The sequence below is a fragment of the Arachis ipaensis genome, chromosome B06 (assembly GCF_000816755.2).
Source record: "Arachis ipaensis cultivar K30076 chromosome B06, Araip1.1, whole genome shotgun sequence".
Lineage (NCBI taxonomy): Eukaryota > Viridiplantae > Streptophyta > Magnoliopsida > Fabales > Fabaceae > Arachis > Arachis ipaensis.
The window spans coordinates 33,273,657-33,287,669 of NC_029790.2; the positions used below are offsets into that span (position 1 = coordinate 33,273,657).

The following is a 14,013-nucleotide window of genomic DNA, read 5'->3' on the forward strand; positions in this document are numbered from 1 at the left end:
GGCCAGCTTAATACTAGTGAATTATGTACATGAGAGCACTGATGGGTTATCATAGGCGATATACGAGTTTCAAGTAAAGCGAATCGCGGGTTTTGGGAACGTTGGAAACTATTTCTCAAGGCTATTCAGTTGTGTGTCTTGATTTCTGTTCAAGTCGACCTGTTCTTTCATATCCTAATTTGAAGTTCTTGTTTGCTAATCCTTTTGAAAAGTAGTTTGATTTTTCAACTCTATCCCTCCATTCATATGCATTGTTGTTTTGATCTTAATTGCATATGCTTGTTTGGAATCCTTGTTGCGTCTATCTTCCTTTGTTTGAGTTCTTCTTGATTCAGGTGTTCTTTGATATAGCTTTGAACTTGTCTTAATGCGCTGTGCTTTTTAACTCCGAGTTCTGAGTCCATTCTTTGAGAAATTGTTGATTCAGTTTTTCTCTTATTTGACAGTGATTACAGCCAATTTTGAGATTTTTATAAAAGTTGCTGTTGATTAGATATATACTTATCTATATATGAAGTTTTGAAGATTTCTTATACAGTTTAACAACTATTTATTTCTAATACCTTGCTTGTACTTTTACTGGTTTATGGAACTGTACTTACTTTAAATGTAAATTGACCTTCTAGTAATATTACTATAGTTCCAACGAACATTTTTATTCGATTATGTATTTGGGGTATTTTTCAAAATTTTGGAAAGAAAGGGGATTTCTCGCTTTTATCCCGGTTGAGTTTCGTTTGATAAACTTTACTTAATTCATTTTGATTTGAGTCTGATTTAGCATACTACATGGTTTATGCCATTGTTGTTCTTTTGAAAATGTTGGAATAATAGCTTTCTTCTTATGAACGGACTCGTTCCTTCTTAAGCTTTTCACCTCTATGAATGTCATACGCGATTCTGTTTTTAACTAATCTTTTACATCTTGTGAAATTACCATTGATCTTGGTTTGTCCTCTCTTGTGAATCTCATCCGTATGTGAGTCAGTTTGATTCGTTTCAAAATAGTGCATCATTTATCCTCTCATTGTCTCTACCAGAGTTTTTAGTCAAATATTTATCCTTGAGAAATTACTAATGATTGAGTCGTCTTTTCCTATGACTTTCTTTTGGATCAATTGGAGGCTTGTTGGATGTCTCACGACTAGTGGATCTTGTTTAAACTACTTTGATTTAAGATCTTTTCTTGTATGGCTTGACTCCTTTTCAAGTACATCCTAATCTTCTTGAATATCGTTGTGAGATGGTGATTTCAAGTATACTTTTGGAGTCTTATTTTGAATTTTATAAAGCAGATTGAACTCTCTTTGAAGAAGTTCCAAATCGAAATTATTTTTCAGTTGCTTGGTTATAATTGAAACCATTGTTCAATTTTGACGAAGTTAATTTAAAGTTGGCATGCACTATTTTAAATGAAGTTTTGAAAAGCTTCCTTGTTTAGCGGAAACCGGTTTGTTTGTAACGCACCACTTATTTCCTTACCAGATTGTAAGCAAATTTTTACCTCGGAATTTCCTTTCTAAAAAGAGTTTAATTTTCTCTTTCGTCTTTGCTATAATTTTTATACACGCTTGTTTGGATATGAACTTTGGGAATTTTTAAACAAGCATTTGATTTCTCTTCCAAGTTTTTTTTTGTGACTACTTTTGGTTAAGATTGTGCACCCAACTAACTTTCTAAAATATTTGATGAAAATATTTTTGCTCTTAGCCAAATCTGGGTGCATTTTGTTTTTAAAACTCTGCATAATCTACTTCAACATGAAGTTGAATTAGAGCAAAGCCACGTTATTGCTTTTGTTGCCCTTTTGAGGAATGTTTGCTATTGAGCTTTTCTTCTAAATTGCGAAGTGATTTTTCCGCAAGTTTTCGATTCTTTTATGAACAATGTATTTGGAAGTATTTTTAATCATGCTCTTAAGTTCTGTGAGCTTTGTCTTGGGTTTGATATTCTTTTCTGTAAACCTCCTACTTCTTCGACTCAACTTGAATTTGTTTCGAACTAAGGCGCTGGTTCTCTTCTTTTTGGTCCTATTGAATTTCTTGGATCCAAGGGTTATCTTTGGAGTTGTCAATCGATTTATTTCTAGCAAACTTCTTTGCTTGGACATCCTTGTTTATCTGGAATTGGATACATTTCCTCAAATCTATGAGTATTACCTTTGATAATTGTTTCTCCGTTCTAGATCTTGTATCCTTCTGAGTAGACTCGAGAATTGTTTTGATATCACGTGCGACTTGTAGACGTAGTAACGTGATGCGTTAGTTCTTTAAGACGTGATATGTGTATACGGAAGTTGAAGTGGTAGGTGTATAACATTAAGAGTTGTGGGTGTTTTGTTCCTTGCGAACAGGTTTGTGATCGTTAGGCTTATGATCGGATATGGGGGTTGTAAAGTGCTTTATGGAGTTGGGAAATTGAAGCCTTGAAGGTTGATATGAGAATAGTGTGCGGATGTTAAGCATGTCGTTTTAACCCCATCCTGTTTTATAGCCTTCGATGCTTTGCTCTTCTACCACATGTTGAACCATGTCACCTTTTTGCATTGAGCCTGTCTTGAAATGTTTGCTTTGCAACCATACTTCTACCTTTGCATCCTTATGCATATGACAATCAAAGTATTTCAAAATCGTATATATGTTTATATGATGAGATGTTTTTGCTTCTTCCTTAAATGTGTTCAAGTGTGAACTGTTATGAAATTTCTTTCGTTCTGTATCAATTTTTTAGGGCAAAAATTTTTATAAGGTGGGTAGAATGTAAAACCCAAAACCTTTGAAAAAGGGCTATCATTAGCTAATTTCAAATTCAGTGTTTCTGTAGCTTTAATTTCAGAAATTTCTCTATTAAAGAAAATTAAAGCAAGTTTTGATTTATTGAATTTGAAATAAATTGAGATTTTTATCCAATTTTACAATTATTGGATTATTTTCTATTTTCAAATTATAAAGTTGGTAGTTATGAAATAATAAGGATTTTTATATGATTTTGGACTAAATAATTAATATTTTGAATATTAATACTGCTACTTTGGAAAATAAAGGGGTTTAATTATATTATTTTTAATTATTTGATTTGAACATTTTATTGAAAATAGAATGTGAAATTGATGAACAAATAGTATTTTTTTATATATAGTTGGTGTTGGATTTAATTGGGTTTCAATTACTATATTTTTTCTAATTTCATTTGAAATTACAGAAATGTTCCTAACCCTAATTTTTTCAAGAATGAAACCCCAAGGCCTTCATCCCAGTAGCCGAACATCCTACCATGTCTTCCCTTTCACCTTCAGCAAGTTCACCAAACCTGAAACCCATAGTAGCACCCATAGTTCCTTTTCTTGTTCCGTGGAAGAAGGAAACAGAATCAGGAAAAAGGGGAGATTCGAGAGTGAGGGTTTCGCCACCAATGGAAGGAGGAAGTAGAGTGGGGACCCCGCGCTACTGCCGTTGCCCAGAAAAACGCGTCCGCTACCGTCTTCGCGGGGCTTGGGTTGCTGCGGTCGCCCTTCGCCGTGATGCCCGTTGGCGTCGCGCCCTCTGCGATCAGCCTCACCGTTCTGCTTTCCGTCAAGTCCGTCCCACTGCTGATGTCGCTGAACCAGACAGAGGAAGAGGGAGACTCTGTCGCGGCGTCATCGCGCCGAACCACCGCGCGTGAGGAGCTGTGTTGTCGCTTGATGAGCGGATATTTTATACGCTTTTTGGGGATAATTTCATATAGTTTTGAGTATGTTTTAGTTAGTTTTTAGTCTATTTCTATTAGTTTTTAGGAAAAATTCATATTTCTGGACTTTACTATGAGTTGTGTGCTTTTCTGTAATTTCAGGTATTTTTCTGGCTGAAATTGAAGGAGCTGAGCAAAAATCTGATTCAGGCTAAAAAAGGACTGCTGATGCTGTTGGATTCTGACCTCCCTGCACTCAAAGTGGATTTTCTGGAGCTACAGAACTCGAAATGGGGTACTTCCAATCGCGTTGGAAAGTAGACATCCAGGGCTTTCCAGAAATATATAATAGTCTATACTTTGCACAAGAATAGACGACGTAAACTGGCGTTCAACGCCAGTCCTCTGCCCAATTCTGGCGTCCAGCGCCAGAAAAGGATCAAAAGCTGGAGTTGAACTCCCAAACTGGCATAAAAACTGGCGTTCAACTCCACAAATGGCCTCTGCACGTGAATTGCTTAAGTCTCAGCCCCAGCACACACCAAGTGGGCCCCAGCACACACCAAGTGGGCCCCAGAAGTGGATCTCTGCATCATCCATCATAGTTTATCCAATTCTTGTAAACCTAGGCTACTAGTTTAGTATTTAAACAACTTTTAGATTCGACCCTTACTCACGTGAGGTATTACTTGGACGACCCAGTGCACTTGCTGGTTAGTGGTACGCGTTGTGAAAAGTGTGATTCACAATTCGTGCACCAAGTTTTTGGCGCCGTTGCCGGGGATTGTTTGTGTTTGAATAACTGACGAATTATTTTGTTGCTTAGATAAAGAAAAAAAAAATCTTTCTTTTTAGGTTTAGAGTCTTTTATTATTTATCCCTTGTTAAAACACTTTAAATTTATAGCTCAGTTAATTAGAACGTGGTGTTTATGTTCATGATAATTAGCTATCATATTTTTTAAAACCTTTTTCAAAAATAATTTTTCTATTAAATCCTGTGCCAAACTTTAAGTTTGGTGTTTTCTTGTTGATTTCCCTTTGGTTTTCGAAAATTTTGGTTTGATTTTCTAAAAATTTTAAGTTTGGTGTTCTTTCTTCATGTTCTTGTGTTCTTGTGAGTCTTCAAAGTGTTCTTGAGTTTTCCTTGTGTCTTGATCTTAAAATTTTTAAGTTTGGTGTTCCTTGGTGTTTTCCCTCCAAACTTTTCAAAAACAAGGAGCATTAGATCTAAAAATTTTAAATCTTGTACTACCTTATTGTTTTTCTCTCTCCTCACTAAATTCAAAAACATCTTTTCAAAATATCTCTTCTAACTTTCTAACTTCTTATCTTTTCAAAATTTGTTTCAACTAACCAACTAACTTTTTGTTTGTTTCTCAACTTTTTCAAAACTACCTAACTAACTCTCTCTCTCTAATTTTCGAAAATATCTTCCCTCTTTTTCAAAAATTTCTTTTTTATTAACTAATTAATTTTTATTTTTTTTATCAAAAAAAAATTTTAATTTCAAAATTCAAATTCTTTTTAGTTATTTTATTTTATTTAAGTATTTACTTCTTATAAAATAAAATAAATAAAAAGGTAAATCAGTCCAAGTTATATCCATATATCCATCATGGACATAAGTGGAAATGAACAGTCCAGGAGGACTCTGGGGTCATATTCTAACCCCTCTACTGCTTCATATGGGAGTAGCATATGCATACCCTCCATTGGAGTTAGTAGCTTTGAGTTGAATCCTCAGCTCATTATCATGGAGCAGCAACGTTGCCAGTATTCTGGTCTTCCACAGGAAGAACCTACAGAGTTTCTGGCACAATTTCTACAAATTGCTGACACAGTACATGATAAGGAAATAGATCAGGATGTCTACAGACTATTACTGTTTCCATTTGCTGTAAAAGATCAAGCTAAGAGGTGGTTAAATAACCAACCTAAGGCCAGCATAAGAACATGGAAACAGCTGATAGAAAAATTCCTGAATCAGTATTTTCCTCCAAGAAGGATGACACAGCTAAGGCTGGACATCCAAGGCTTTAAACAAGGAGATAACGAATCTCTTTATGATGCCTGGGAGAGATACAGAGAGATGCTACGAAAATGCCCCTCTGAAATGTTTTCAGAGCAGGTTCAGTTAGACATCTTCTACTATGGGCTTGCAGAAGGAGCTCAGATGTCTTTAGATTACTCAGCTGGTGGATCTATCCATATGAGAAAGACAATTGAAGAGGCTCAAGAGCTCATTGATACAGTTGCCAGGAATCAGCATCTGTATCTAAGCAACAACCCTTCCATGAATGAAGAGGTTAAAACAGTAACTGCTGAATTCAGTACTGTAAAACAAGCTGCTGAATTCAATCAGCAATTGGATTTTCTAACAAAACAGCTAGCTGAATTCAAGGACAGGCTACAGGAGACAAGGATAGCTAATATACATATGGACGAACAGTTTAAGTAAACAAAGCAGCAGCTATCAAGGCAAATAGCAGAAGAATGCCAAGCAGTTCAATTAAGAAGTGGGAAAACATTAAATACCCCACCTCAAGGCATCAAAAATTCAAGAAATGAGCGACCCACCAAAGATTCACCTGAGGACAGTAAGAGCCCAGGGAAAAATAATTCTGGCACTAAAACGTAGAAAAAGAGCTCACTGGCAAGAAAACGCCAGTAAAAGTGCATTCTGGGCGTTCAACGCCCAAAATGGGCATCCACTGGGCGCTGAACGCCAGTAATGGTAGCAATCTGGGCGTTCAACGCCAGAAATGGCCACCCACTGGGCATTGAACGCCAGTAATGGCAGCAACTGGGCGCTGAACGCCCAGGAGATCAGCATTTGGGCGCTGAACGCCCAAAACAAGCAGTGTTTGGGCGTTCAAATGCCAGGAAGACAGGGAGGAGCCAAATCCATTTGTCCCACACGTATTTCTATTTTAATTTCAAATTTTATGCTTCAATGCATGATTTTTACATGAACATGNTTATCTAAAGAACATTCAGACCATTATCTTAAAGTAATGGGTCTGAGATCAGTGATCCCAGAAGTTAGATTTGATCTGAAAGAAGACGAATATCCGGAGATCCAGGAGCAAATTCGAATCAGGAACTGGGAAGTCCTAGCTAATCCTGAAATGAAAATAGGAAGGAACATGATCCAGGAGTTCTATGCTAATATGTGGCAGACTGACAAGCAAAGACTATCTGGAACTGCTTGCTACGAATTTCGGACCATGGTAAGGGGAAAGATTGTTCATACCACCCCTGACAAGATCAGAGAGATATTAAAGCTACCTCAGCTAAAGGATGATCCAGACTCCTTCAACAGGAGGATGATGAGAGCAGACATTGGCCTGGATAAGATTCTAGAGGACATATGTATCCCTGGAGCCAGGTGGACCACCAACGCAAAGGGCGTCCCAAATCAACTCAAGAGGGAGGATCTCAAACCAGTTGCCAGAGGATGGCTGGACTTCATTGGGCGTTCTCTGTTGCCCACTAGCAACCGTTCTGAAGTCACAGTTAAAAGAGCAGTGATGATTCATTGCATCATGATGGGAAAGGAAGTGGAGGTTCATCAGCTAATTTCAACTGAGCTCTATAAGATTGCTAACAAAATTTCAAAAGAGGCCAGGTTGGCTTATCCAAGCGTGATTGCTCTGCTCTGCAAGGATGCTGGAGTCAAGATGGGAATAACTGAATATATCCTAATTGAAAAGTCAATCACCAAAGCATCAATGGAGAGACAACAAGCACAGGAGGATCTTATCAAGAAGAGAGCACAGGAATTCCTCCCAGAGATTCCTCAAGCAGAATATTGGGAATATCTTGAGACGTCTGTCACCAAGATACAGGAAGCTGTGCCAATCACTCTGAGCTTCAATGGATAAAGTGAGATGCCAAAACTGTTCAGAAGCAAAAAGCTACTAGTCCCGCTCATCTAATTAGGATCTGAGCTTCAATCAAAAACTCTGAGATATTATTGCTTCTCAACCTATTAGTCTTCTATTTTATTTGTCTAGTTGCTTAAGGACAAGCAACAATTTAAGTTTGGTGTTGTGATGAGCGGATATTTTATACGCTTTTTGGGGATAATTTCATATAGTTTTGAGTATGTTTTAGTTAGTTTTTAGTCTATTTCTATTAGTTTTTAGGAAAAATTAATATTTCTGGACTTTACTATGAGTTGTGTGTTTTTCTGTAATTTCAGGTATTTTTCTGGACTTTACTATGAGTTGTATTCTCTGACGGCATGAGTCTCTAAACCCCATTGTTGGGGATGAGGAGCTCTGCTGTGTCTCGATGAATTAATGCAAGTATTTCTGTTTTCCATTCAAACACGCTTGTTCCTATCTAAGATGTTCATTCTCGCTTAACTGTGATGAAGGTGATGATCAGTGACATTCATCACCTTCCTCAAACCATGAACGTGTGCCTGACAACCACCTCTGATAAACATAATTGACTTCCTGACTAAGATTTACAAGATAACCATAGATTGCTTCAAACCAACAATCTCTGTGGGATTCGACCCTTACTCACGTGAGGTATTACTTGGACGACCCAGTGCACTTGCTGGTTAGTGGTACGCGTTGTGAAAAGTGTGATTCACAATTCGTGCACCATCGCTGCATTTCCCGTCGCAGGGGAGGGAGCCCAGAGGAGAGAGAGAGGTCGCACGATGTTGAGGGTGGGAGATGCGGACCAGTGGCGCGTGCCGGAACGCGACCCACTGCGCGGAGCTATTGCCGCCGTTTCTGCCGCCGGCAAGCCTCGGTTAGCATCACTGGAGCTTTGGCCCGTTTCTGTCGCTGGGGAACCTTGCTGCTGTCGCCGGAGAACCTCGCTGCCATTGCCGGAGAACTCTTTCGGTAAGGGTTTTAATTGAGGTTTCTGCCATTTTGGATTTTGAAAAGGTTTTGATGCTGCGCGGCTTTTTATAGATGACCCACCGGAGCTTCTGGCCGCCGCCGGACCTATTGCTGGGGCCGGTTCGAAATCGCAGCTGCTTCGTGTAGTTATTCCGGTAAGAAATTATGTTTCGAAAACCCTACGTTAGTGTCCCGTACGTGTATTAAAGGCTTTACGGTATTAATGTTCTTAGAGTTTGGTAACTGAGGTTGCTTGTTGTAATTTAGAGCCGTTTATGCTGCTGCGAAAATGTGTGGGGCTGTGCTTTGAAGCTGCCTTTGATTTTGAGTTGAGGCAAAAAGAACTTATGAGGCATTTGGATTATGGAACTTTGCGTTTTGAGGTAGGGGCGCTTTCCAAAAACTATATTTTATGTATTGGAATTATTACATATGGATACTGATGTGAGTGAATGTGTATTTGGTGATTGTATCGGCCTTATGTATGGCTTGATTTGCCTTGGTTAGTTATGAACGTCTGTTGGTTGAATTGTTGTGTGGTTTTGTGAAACGAAATGCTTTTCAAGTTGGTTCTTTTAAAGCTTTGAGATCGAGTTTAATCCGTTGAGAACTGAATTGAGTTAATTTTATTGAGAATGTGAAAAAAATAGAATCCACTCTTGAATTTAGCCTGGCTTGCTTTAAATGATCTGGTTTTTGATGAATGATTATTACTGAACCGTTTCTTTAAAGCTTTAGAAATGAGTTTATTCGGCTGATAATGATTTGATTTTGAAACGGTTTCCTTGAAATATGGAATTGAGATGACTGTTGGATTTGGCTTGCCTTGAACTAATTTTGGATTTTGGGCTGTTGAAAAGGATTTTGGAATGGTTTAGTTGGGACCCGAACCGGGTGGCAAAGTCCAAGTTTTAGGGGAGGTGCTGCCGAAATTTCTATAAAATCCGAGTCTTTATTGAAATGTTGTCTGGAAAATGATGAGTTAAAGACTTCTACTATTTTATTTGAATTATCGAGAAAAGGATGATTCATGTTTTCGAAATGAATCGGTAAAGAGGAAATTGTGATTTAGTCTTGCTTCTTAAGAAAGGCATTGTATCTCTTTCAGGAGAAAGTTATTTAGATGAAACTTGTGCTTTAAAGCTATTTGAATGTGAAAAGGGTTTATGCCTTTGAATTTGACTTGGGGGTTTCAATTAAAGAAGTTTCAATGACTTTGAAAGAACCTGAATGTCTAGTGACAAGTTTCATTTTGAAATGTTTTGAGAAAGGTTTTAATTACTCTTTGAATTCTGAATTTTTGCAAGACTAAAACAATTTTGAACAGTTGAAATGCTTTAGAATTTATCATGGGGGTTAAAGCTGGTTTTGCCTAAGTAAAGGAAACGGCTTTGAAAGAAGTAAAGGATTACGTTACTCGGTTTGGCTTAGACCCTATTTTATTACTCAAATCGGAAAGCCAAGGTTTTAATGATTTTAAATGAATTTGGCGAAATGAGTTATGCTGTCCTCCCCTAGAGACTTGGGACTCTGCCAAGGAACTTTTGTTATAAAATCCCATTGTTGAATGGATGATTTTGAATGCTTTGAAATAAATCCTTAACTTGCCATGGTTTTGGAAGTTTTGGAAAGAGAATGCCAAGAGAGGCTTTGTTTTAAAAAGGGAACTCACTTTGAGTAAATTTGGCTTATGAGCCTGAGATGATTTGAGAAATGAGATCTTTAAAGCCAAGGCTGAAAAGAGTTGAAACCTGATTTCAAAGTGAAATGATTTGGGAAAAAGTGATTTATGGCTTAAATGCCAATTTTATGAATTGATGATGTTGAATGTGGAAGTGCTGTTTTGTTGTGAGCCGGAATGGCTGTGTATGATTATAAATATTGGTTGGTTCTGGATTGAACCGTGAGCCGGAATGGCTATGTATGATATGAATATTGGCTGGTTCTGGACTGAACCGTGAGCCGGATGGCTGAGATGGATGTTGATCCATGGATGAGATTGAATGCATGTATATGCTGAATCATTGATAAATGTGAATGTTGCACTTCCACTATCGGAGATAAGAGTTTCCCTGGGAGAAAGCAGTGGCTAGCCACCACGTGCTCCAGGTTGAGACTCGAAGCTCTTTGGACCCTATGTCGTAAGTGTGGTCGGGCACTGTGAAAGTCCCGGATGAGCTCGCCCCCGTAAATATTCACCAGTGAAGGTGATGGATATGGATCATGATTATGATCAAGTTTATGATGAGTATAACTCGAGCTGGGGATGCACGACAGAGGGACAGTCCAATGGTTAGCTACCAGGACTTGTCGGGTTGGCTCTATAACCGACAGATGATATCATCAGCCACTAGGGACAGGCATGCATCATATGCATCTATGTGACATTGTTTGGGTGTGCATATTATACTTGGTTTGCCTATGTGATTAATTGCTAATTGTCCTACTTGCAATAACTGTTTGTTTGTACTTGAACTTCCTATCTGTGTTTGCATCTGGGACTCTGTTGGATTGTGGTGATTGGTTGTTGGTTGGATTGTTTGGGCCTAGGGCCGTGGTTGAATTGAGATGGACCGATGGTTGATTTTGGTTTTGTGGTTATGGTTTGGAAATGTATGAAAGGCTATTTTGGTTCAGTATAGATAAACATTTTTGAAAGGCTTTTGATGTTTTTGAGAATTGAATGGTTCCTCTTTTAGAAAAGATTTTCGACTTCACTTTTATTGAAAACCGTTGTTTTTGAAAAGAGGCATAAGACGGTTATTAATAACTGGTACGGTTTATCTTCACGTATCCTATTACAGTAATTCCCAAAAACCCTCTACTGAGAACCCTTTCGAGGATGATGTTCTCAACCCCCTACATTTTTCCCCTTTCAGGATATGGGCGCAGAAGTCACGAAGAGTTTATTTAGTTGTTATTGAGATGCTCTGTATTGCTTTAGGTTATTATTTGTACCCTCACCTTTATCTTGAGATATTCTGTAAGAGGGGTAGGAATTGTATTGTCTAATGCTTGTAATATATATATATATATATATATATATATGGACGTACTCTTTATGAGTTGTTGTAAGTTGTATGGTATTTATGGATGTACGTTATCGAACGAAGGTATTTTTGGGAGCGGTATTACGGTTTAAAGTTTTAAACAGGCTCATATTTTAGTATTAAATAGTATAAGTGTCGTCGTAATGTCCGAGCTATCAGAGTTGCGCAGCCGAAAGCGTGAGCTTTGGTAGTTAGGGTGTTACAAATATGGTATAATTGTCTTACTGAGTATCTGGCAAAAAATAGATTCAAGAATGATGATATATGTCCTTGTGTTTTGATAAAGAAAACTGCATCTGGATTCATTTTAATTGCTGTGTACGTTGATGATTTAAATATCATTGGAACTCCTGAAGAGATTCCAACAATTATAAAAACTCTAAAAGAAGAGTTTGAGATGAAAGATCTTGGAAGGACTAAATTTTGTCTCGGTCTGCAGATCGAACATATAAAAAATGGGATCTTTATTCATCAAACAACATATACAGAGAAGATCTTGAAAAATTTTTATATGGATAAATCACATCCCTTGAGTACCCCAATGATTGTAAGATTTTTGGATGTGGAAAAGGATCAGTTCTGTCCTAAAGAAGAAAATGAAGATATCCTTGGTCCTGAAGTACCATATCTTAGTGCCATTGGAGCGCTAATGTATCTTGCTAATAATACACGACCCGATATATCATTTGCTATGAATTTACTAGCAAGATATAGTTCCTCTCCAACCATAAGACATTGGAGTAGAGTCAAACAAATCTTTCGATATCTTCATGGAACGGTTGCTTTGAGATTGTTTTATCCCTATGGATCCAAGTCACAATTAGTTGGTTATGTAGATGCTGAATACTTGTCTGATCCACATAAAGGGAGATCTCAAACATGATATCTATACACATATGGTGGTACAACTATATCATGGAGGTCCACAAAACAGACGATAGCAACAACCTCCTCTAATCATGCTGAAATACTCGCGATACATGAAGCTAGTCGCGAGTGTTTTTGGCTCAGGAGTTTGATCCAATATATTCTGTCATCATGTGGACTGATTAATCATAAGATAGCTCCAACTGTCTTGTTTGAAGATAATACAACATGCATTGCTCAACTTAAAGGCGGATACATCAAAGATGATAGAACAAAGCATATTTCTCCCAAATTCTTCTTCACTCATGATCTTCAAAATCAATGGACAATTGATATCCAACAGATCCGCTCAAGTGACAATCTGGCAGATTTATTCACAAAGTCACTCCCAAAATCTTCCTTTGAAAGATTGGTACATGAGATTGGGATGCGTCGATTTCGAGACATTAAATGATGTCGTCAAGAGGGGGAGACTGTACTCTTTTTCCTTGGTCAGGTTTTTTTCCCAATGGGTTTTCCTTGACAAGGTTTTTAATGAGGCAGTCCCTATCATAAAGGATATTGTACTCTTTTTTCTTCACTAAATTTTTTTTCCACTGGATTTTTCTTTAGTAAGGTTTTAATGAGGCATAATCCTAAATGGTCATCCAAGGGGGAGTGTTACGATAAGAATAAAATGGATGACCATAGGCGACTCACCTTTTCCATACTAAAGTTCTATGTTACCAAAGTTCTTGCATTTAATAATAGTGAAAAAAGGTAGCCTCCTTGCATGTATAAATAGAGGTCAAATCTCAGTACATAACAATAAGAATATTAAATATTCTTCACTCTCTCTCTTATATTCTTTACTACAATATATTAAATATATCTATTAATATAATAATTCTAATAAACACTACTACTAAAACTATCTAATTATATTTCCATACTTTATATTTGTTACTTCTTCTTTATTTATTTATTTAGTTATTTTACAACATTATTCACATATTTAGACTATTAAAACTTGTCAAAAGTAGTGGTTGTGACAATTGTTTACTGTGTCGGTATTTGTGAAGATTGTTCACTAATTTAGAGTTGGAGTCAAATTAGCAATGTGACGGTTTGTGATTATTGTTCACTAATTTACTGTATTAAAAATTGACAACGCAAATAGACGGATTAGTGCTCAATTAAATGCTAGAACTTTCAAGCATGTAGCAGAGGATATTTATGTCTCCTAGTCAGCTCCCTAATTATAGGTACCTCTTTCACACTTTGGATATTTTGTTTATCAAATGACTTTTTAGAATTTTTAAAATTGTTCAAATACTGTTTTGAATTTTTTCTTTAATTTTTTAGAGACTGTTTTTTGTTTCACTCTAGAGATTGATCTTTTTAATTCATATACGTAAACATTTAATAATTTAGTGTGCGAATTAATGTTTTATATTGACAGTTATCATTAGGACTAATGAATCAAATTAAAAGAGATTATATTGTCTAATAGAGATAAATATTAAATATTTTTTTTACAAAAATAAAATATTTGATTCTAAAATTTTAAGAACTAATTTG

At 36.9% G+C, this 14,013-nt stretch overlaps 1 long non-coding RNA gene across 2 annotated transcripts in view; it reads left to right on the forward strand.

The window, feature by feature from the left end:
- LOC110263955 overlaps nucleotides 1-11,579 on the forward strand; it is a 30,145-nt gene extending 18,566 nt beyond the window's left edge. The window contains exons 1-4 of one of the 2 annotated variants that reach the window (XR_002349683.1): nucleotides 8,506-8,536; nucleotides 8,609-8,691; nucleotides 8,804-8,919; nucleotides 11,416-11,579. This is a non-coding gene — a long non-coding RNA (uncharacterized LOC110263955). Of the gene's footprint in view, nucleotides 1-8,505; nucleotides 8,537-8,608; nucleotides 8,692-8,803; nucleotides 8,920-11,415 lie in introns of those variants that run through there. The other variant, XR_002349682.1, reaches the window with a different exon arrangement.